The following is a 5,946-nucleotide window of genomic DNA, read 5'->3' as shown; positions in this document are numbered from 1 at the left end:
ACTGCCTCTAAAATGAGTCTCTCTGGGGAGAGAGAGGAGGAGACCACTGCCTCTAAAATGAGTCTCTCTGGGGAGAGAGAGGAGGAGACCACTGCCTCTGAAATTAGTCTCTCTGGGGAGAGAGAGGAGGGGACCACTGCCTCTAAAATGAGTCAAGACACCAGTTTTAAGAGGTAAGAGATTAGTTGTGAAATATACAGTTCTCTTAAAAATATAAAACTAATGAAGAGAGAAAAGTGTTCACAAATTACATAGAATGTAGGTGTATATCATTCATTTATAAAAGTCCCCAAATCGATTACCAATTGCAGACTGTAGCTTTAAAAGAAACATCAAGACTTCTAGAAGTTCCACTATACAGTTGTTAACTTCTTTGGGGTAGGGGGCAGTATTTTTATGTCCGGATGAAAAGCGTGCCCAGAGTAAACATCCTGCTACTCAGGCCCAGAAGCTAGGATATGCATATTATTAGTAGATTTGGATAGAAACCTGAGAAAACCCCAACCAGGAAGTGGGAAATCTGAGGTTTGTAGTTTTTCAAGTGATTGCCTATCCAATATACAGTGTCTGTGGGGTCATATTGCACTTCCTAAGGCTTCCACTAGATGTCAACAGTCTTTCAAACGTTGTTTCAGGCTTCTACTGTGAATGGGGAGAGAATAAGAGCTCTTGGAATCAGGTGTCTGAAAAAATGACATGAGCTCAGTCACGTGCGCGGCCGAGAGAGCGAGCTGAGTTCCTTTACATTTCTGAAGACAAAGGAATTGTCCGGTTGGAATATTATTGAAGATTTATGATAAAAACATCCTAAAGATTGATTCTATACATCGTTTGACATGGTTCTACAAACTGTAATGCAACTTTTTTGACTTTTCGTCTGGACTCTACTGCATTTGGAATAGTGAACTGAACGCGCGAACAAAAAGGAGGTATTTGGACATAAATATGGACTTTATCGAATCAAAACGAACATTTATTGTGGAACTGGGAATATTGATAATGCTATTTCTGAGTTTTATTGACTCCACAACATGGCGGGTATCTGTATGGCTTGTTTTGGTGTCTGGGCGCTGTACTCAGATTATTTCAAAGTGTGCTTTTGCCGTAAAGCTTTTTTGAAATCTGACACAGCGGTTGCATTAAGGAGAAGGTTATCTTTAATTCTATGCATAACAGTTGTATATTTTATCAACGTTTATGATGAGTATTTTTGTAAATTGATGTGCTCATTCACCGGTTGTTTTGGAGGCAAAACATTTCTGAACATCACGCGCCAATGTAAAATGGGGTTTTTGGATATAAATATGAACTTTATCGAGCAAAACATACATGTATTGTGTAACATGAAGTCCTATGAGTGCCATCTGATGAAGATCATCAAAGGTTAGTCATTAATTTTAGCTGTATTTCTGGTTTTTGTGACACCTTTCCTTGCTTGGAAAATGGCTGTGTGGTTTTTCTTGTCTAGGTGCTGTCCTAATATAATCTAATGTTATGCTTTCGCCGTAAAGCCTTTTTGAAATCGGACACTGTGGTTGGATTAACGAGATGTTTATCTTTAAAATGGTGTATAATACTTGTATGTGTGAGAAATTTGAATTATGAGATTTTTGTTGTTTTGAATTTGGCGCTCTGCTATTTCACTGGCTGTTGGCGAGTTGGAAGCTAGCGTCCCACATAACCCAAAGAAGTTAAAGGACATCTACACAGAGCTCTACATCACAGAGGGTGGAAGTGGAGGGCTCAATAATGAACATGAGGTTAGACAGATAGAGATGGCATCCAAGAAACAAACCACACAAGAGACACCAATCAAATGCAACGACATCTTCAAGCCTTTACCTGGACAAGACAAACCTATCAGAACTGTGCTGACAAAAGGTATCGCTGGCATTGGAAAAACAGTCTCTGTGCAGAAGGTCATCCTTGACTGGGCAGAGGGAAAAGCAAATCAGGACGTTCATTTCATGTTTCCTCTTCCTTTCCGTGATCTGAACCTGAAAAAGGACCAATACAGTCTGATGCAACTTCTTTCCCACTACTTCCCAGAGCTGAAAGAGATTGACAGCATTGAAGATGGTGAAACCAAAACTGTTTTCATTTTTGATGGTCTGGATGAGTGTCGACTTCCTCTAGACTTCAAAAACAATGAGAAGTGCTGTGATGTCACGAAGCAAACCTCAGTGGACGTGCTGCTGACAAACCTCATCGAGGGGAATCTGCTCCCTCTGCTCTCCTCTGGATAACCTCACGGCCTGCAGCAGCCAATCAGATCCCTCCTGAGTGTGTTGGCCAGGTGACAGAGGTACGAGGGTTCAATGATCCACAGAAGGAGGAGTACTTCAGGATGAAAATCACAGATCAGAATTTGGCCAATGAAATCATCAAACACATGAAGACATCAAGGAGCCTCCACATCATGTGCCACATACCAGTCTTCTGTTGGATATCAGCCACTGTCCTTGAGATGATGCTGAAAGAGGCAGAGAAGGATGAAGTCCCCAAAACTCTGACCCAGATGTACTCACACTTCATACTCATCCTAATCATTGTGAAGAACAGGAAGTACAACAAAGCCACAGAAACAAACCCAAAGGAACTGTCTCAGTCAGACAAAGAGATGATCCTGAAACTGGCCAAGCTGGCTTTCCAACAGCTGCAGAAGGGCAACCTGATCTTCTATGAGGAGGACCTGAGAGAGTGTGGCCTTGATGTCACAGAGGCATCAGAGTACTCAGCGTTGTGTACAGAGATCTTTAAAGAAGAATCTGGGCTGTACCAAGAGAAGGTCTACAGCTTTGTGCATCTGAGCATTCAGGAGTTTCTAGCAGCAGTGCATGTTTTAGAATCATGTCTGGACAAGAAGGAAAATGTTTTCCCCCCGAAGCAGACACTAGTGATTATGACTATGATGATGATGATGCAGTCACCCAACATTCATTCATACAACAGTACAGAGAGATGAGTCAATCCAGTTGTCTGACTTACACAGGAGAGCAGTGGACCAGGCCTTGAAGAGTGAGAATGGACACCTGGACCTGTTCCTCCGCTTCTTTCTGGGCCTCTCACTGGAGTCCAATCAGAATCTGTTACGAGGCCTGTGGCGGATAAATCAGAATTAGTTGGGTAACATAGATGATTAAGATGTTTTATTAGTATAATATGCTTATGTGAGATACTTGTCATTAGAATGTATACCTTTGGATAGAAAATGTTGGCAGTTTACTTTTCCCTTAGCTAGGGCTCAGTCACTTGGGGCCCAGAGAGGGAAGAGGTCAGGCTTGTCTTTCACATGTCCCTGGTGCTATGCAGAATATCAGAAAGTGAAGAGGACAGAATGGAACATTGTCTACATATGTGTGTGTGTTTTACTGAGGATGGGCCTCTATGAGACAGCACTGACAGAGGAGATTTACAATGTCTTTGGGTAATAAAGCCTAAAGAGCATTCCAGAGGACATGAGCTTATGGTTCTGTTCTATACCGTACCAGGGAGAGACGGTTCCAGTTTGGAGTAGGAGGACCAGACACTGGTCTATACAATGAAAACTGTTGACACAGCAGTTGCTGTCTGCTATGTTTTATAGATATCTTTCATTCAAATCTTGACCTTGTGACCCATTCTATGTATCTGTGGTTCGTCATGTACGTTGAGAGGGGTGTATCTTGGCTATAAAAGATCTTTTGTACTTTTGTGTTGTCACTTTCAATGGTTCATTAGAGAGAGCGCATCATTAAAAGTCAAGTGCTTTTGCAAAGCTCTTATTATTAAAGATGTAGTTTAAGTATAACTCTGACTGGTGTGTGAAGTTTAACTCTCCTCATTTGGTAATGCAAAAATTAGCCACCACAGGCCTTCTGACACAGACAGGAAGTACAACACAGAACAATGAGGATACAGTTAAGAGAACAGTCAGGTACCTTTCAGACAAGATGGAGGAGGAATCCTCACCAGAAAGGATCATCAACTTGTTCCACTGTCTGAATGAACTTGGTGCCAACTCTCTCGTTGAAGACATGCAGACCTCCCTGCGATCAGGAACTCTTTCAGAAACAGAGCTAAAACCTGACCAATGTTAAGCCCTGGCCTACCTGTTACTGATGTCAGAGGAGGTGCTGGAGGAGTTTGACCTGAAGACATACAACACAACAGAGGAAGGTTATCAGAGGTTGCTGCCGGTATTGAAATTCTGCAGGAGAGCACTGTAAGTTCTGTTATTGAGTTGATGTATACAGTATCATTATAATGAAGGATTTGTATGTCTAACAGATTATCTCCTCTCTCCAGACTGGATCGCTGTGAACTCACATATAAATCCGGTGAGACTCTGAGTTAGTATGTTTTTAACATTGTTATTGTCTTAATGCATCTCATTATTCTTAAAGGTATTATTCTTATTCTTCAGGGATTCCTCAGAGCTGTAAGACTTGTGACCATGTTGAGGTAAGTCATAATGTAAATTCTTACTTTTACATACCTGCAGGAGTCAGGCACAGTCTCAAAGCCAGGTGTGTACTGACCAACCATTCATACTGGGATATAGACAGTCCTGTGTTCTGCTTTAGTAATATAAACACAGTCTCAAAGCCAGGTGTGTACTGACCAACCATTCATACTGGGATATAGACAGTCCTGTGTTCTGCTTTAGTAATATAAACACAGTCTCAAAGCCAGGTGTGTACTGACCAACCATTCATACTGGGATATAGACAGTCCTGTGTTCTGCTTTAGTAATATAACACAGTCTCAAAGCCAGGTGTGTACTGACCAACCATTCATACTGGGATATAGACAGTCCTGTGTTCTGCTTTAGTAATATAAACACAGTCTCAAAGCCAGGTGTGTACTGACCAACCATTCATACTGGGATATAGACAGTCCTGTGTTCTGCTTTAGTAATATAAACACAGTCTCAAAGCCAGGTGTGTACTGACCAACCATTCATACTGGGATATAGACAGTCCTGTGTTCTGCTTTAGTAATATAAACACAGTCTCAAAGCCAGGTGTGTACTGACCAACCATTCATACTGGGATATAGACAGTCCTGTGTTCTGCTTTAGTAATATAAACACAGTCTCAAAGCCAGGTGTGTACTGACCAACCATTCATACTGGGATATAGACAGTCCTGTGTTCTGCTTTAGTAATATAAACACAGTCTCAAAGCCAGGTGTGTACTGACCAACCATTCATACTGGGATATAGACAGTCCTGTGTTCTGCTTTAGTAATATAAACACAGTCTCAAAGCCAGGTGTGTACTGACCAACCATTCATACTGGGATATAGACAGTCCTGTGTTCTGCTTTAGTAATATAAACACAGTCTCAAAGCCAGGTGTGTATTGACCAACCATTCATACTGGGATATAGACAGTCCTGTGTTCTGCTTTAGTAATATAAACACAGTCTCAAAGCCAGGTGTGTACTGACCAACCATTCATACTGGGATATAGACAGTCCTGTGTTCTGCTTTAGTAATATAAACACAGTCTCAAAGCCAGGTGTGTACTGACTAACCATTCATACTGGGATATAGACAGTCCTGTGTTCTGCTTTAGTAATATAAACACAGTCTCAAAGCCAGGTGTGTACTGACCAACCATTCATACTGGGATATAGACAGTCCTGTGTTCTGCTTTAGTAATATAAACAGTCTCAAAGCCAGGTGTGTACTGACCAACCATTCATACTGGGATATAGACAGTCCTGTGTTCTGCTTTAGTAATATAAACACAGTCTCAAAGCCAGGTGTGTACTGACCAACCATTCATACTGGGATATAGACAGTCCTGTGTTCTGCTTTAGTAATATAAACACAGTCTCAAAGCCAGGTGTGTATTGACCAACCATTCATACTGGGATATAGACAGTCCTGTGTTCTGCTTGTAGGCATGCAGGATTTTAGATGTTGTCACCTTTGTTCATTAGACAGTGTAATCAATAT

The sequence above is a fragment of the Salmo trutta genome, unplaced genomic scaffold, assembly GCF_901001165.1.
Source record: "Salmo trutta unplaced genomic scaffold, fSalTru1.1, whole genome shotgun sequence".
Lineage (NCBI taxonomy): Eukaryota > Metazoa > Chordata > Actinopteri > Salmoniformes > Salmonidae > Salmo > Salmo trutta.
The sequence above is the reverse complement of the archived record's forward strand: the minus strand, read 5'-3'. Positions refer to the sequence as shown.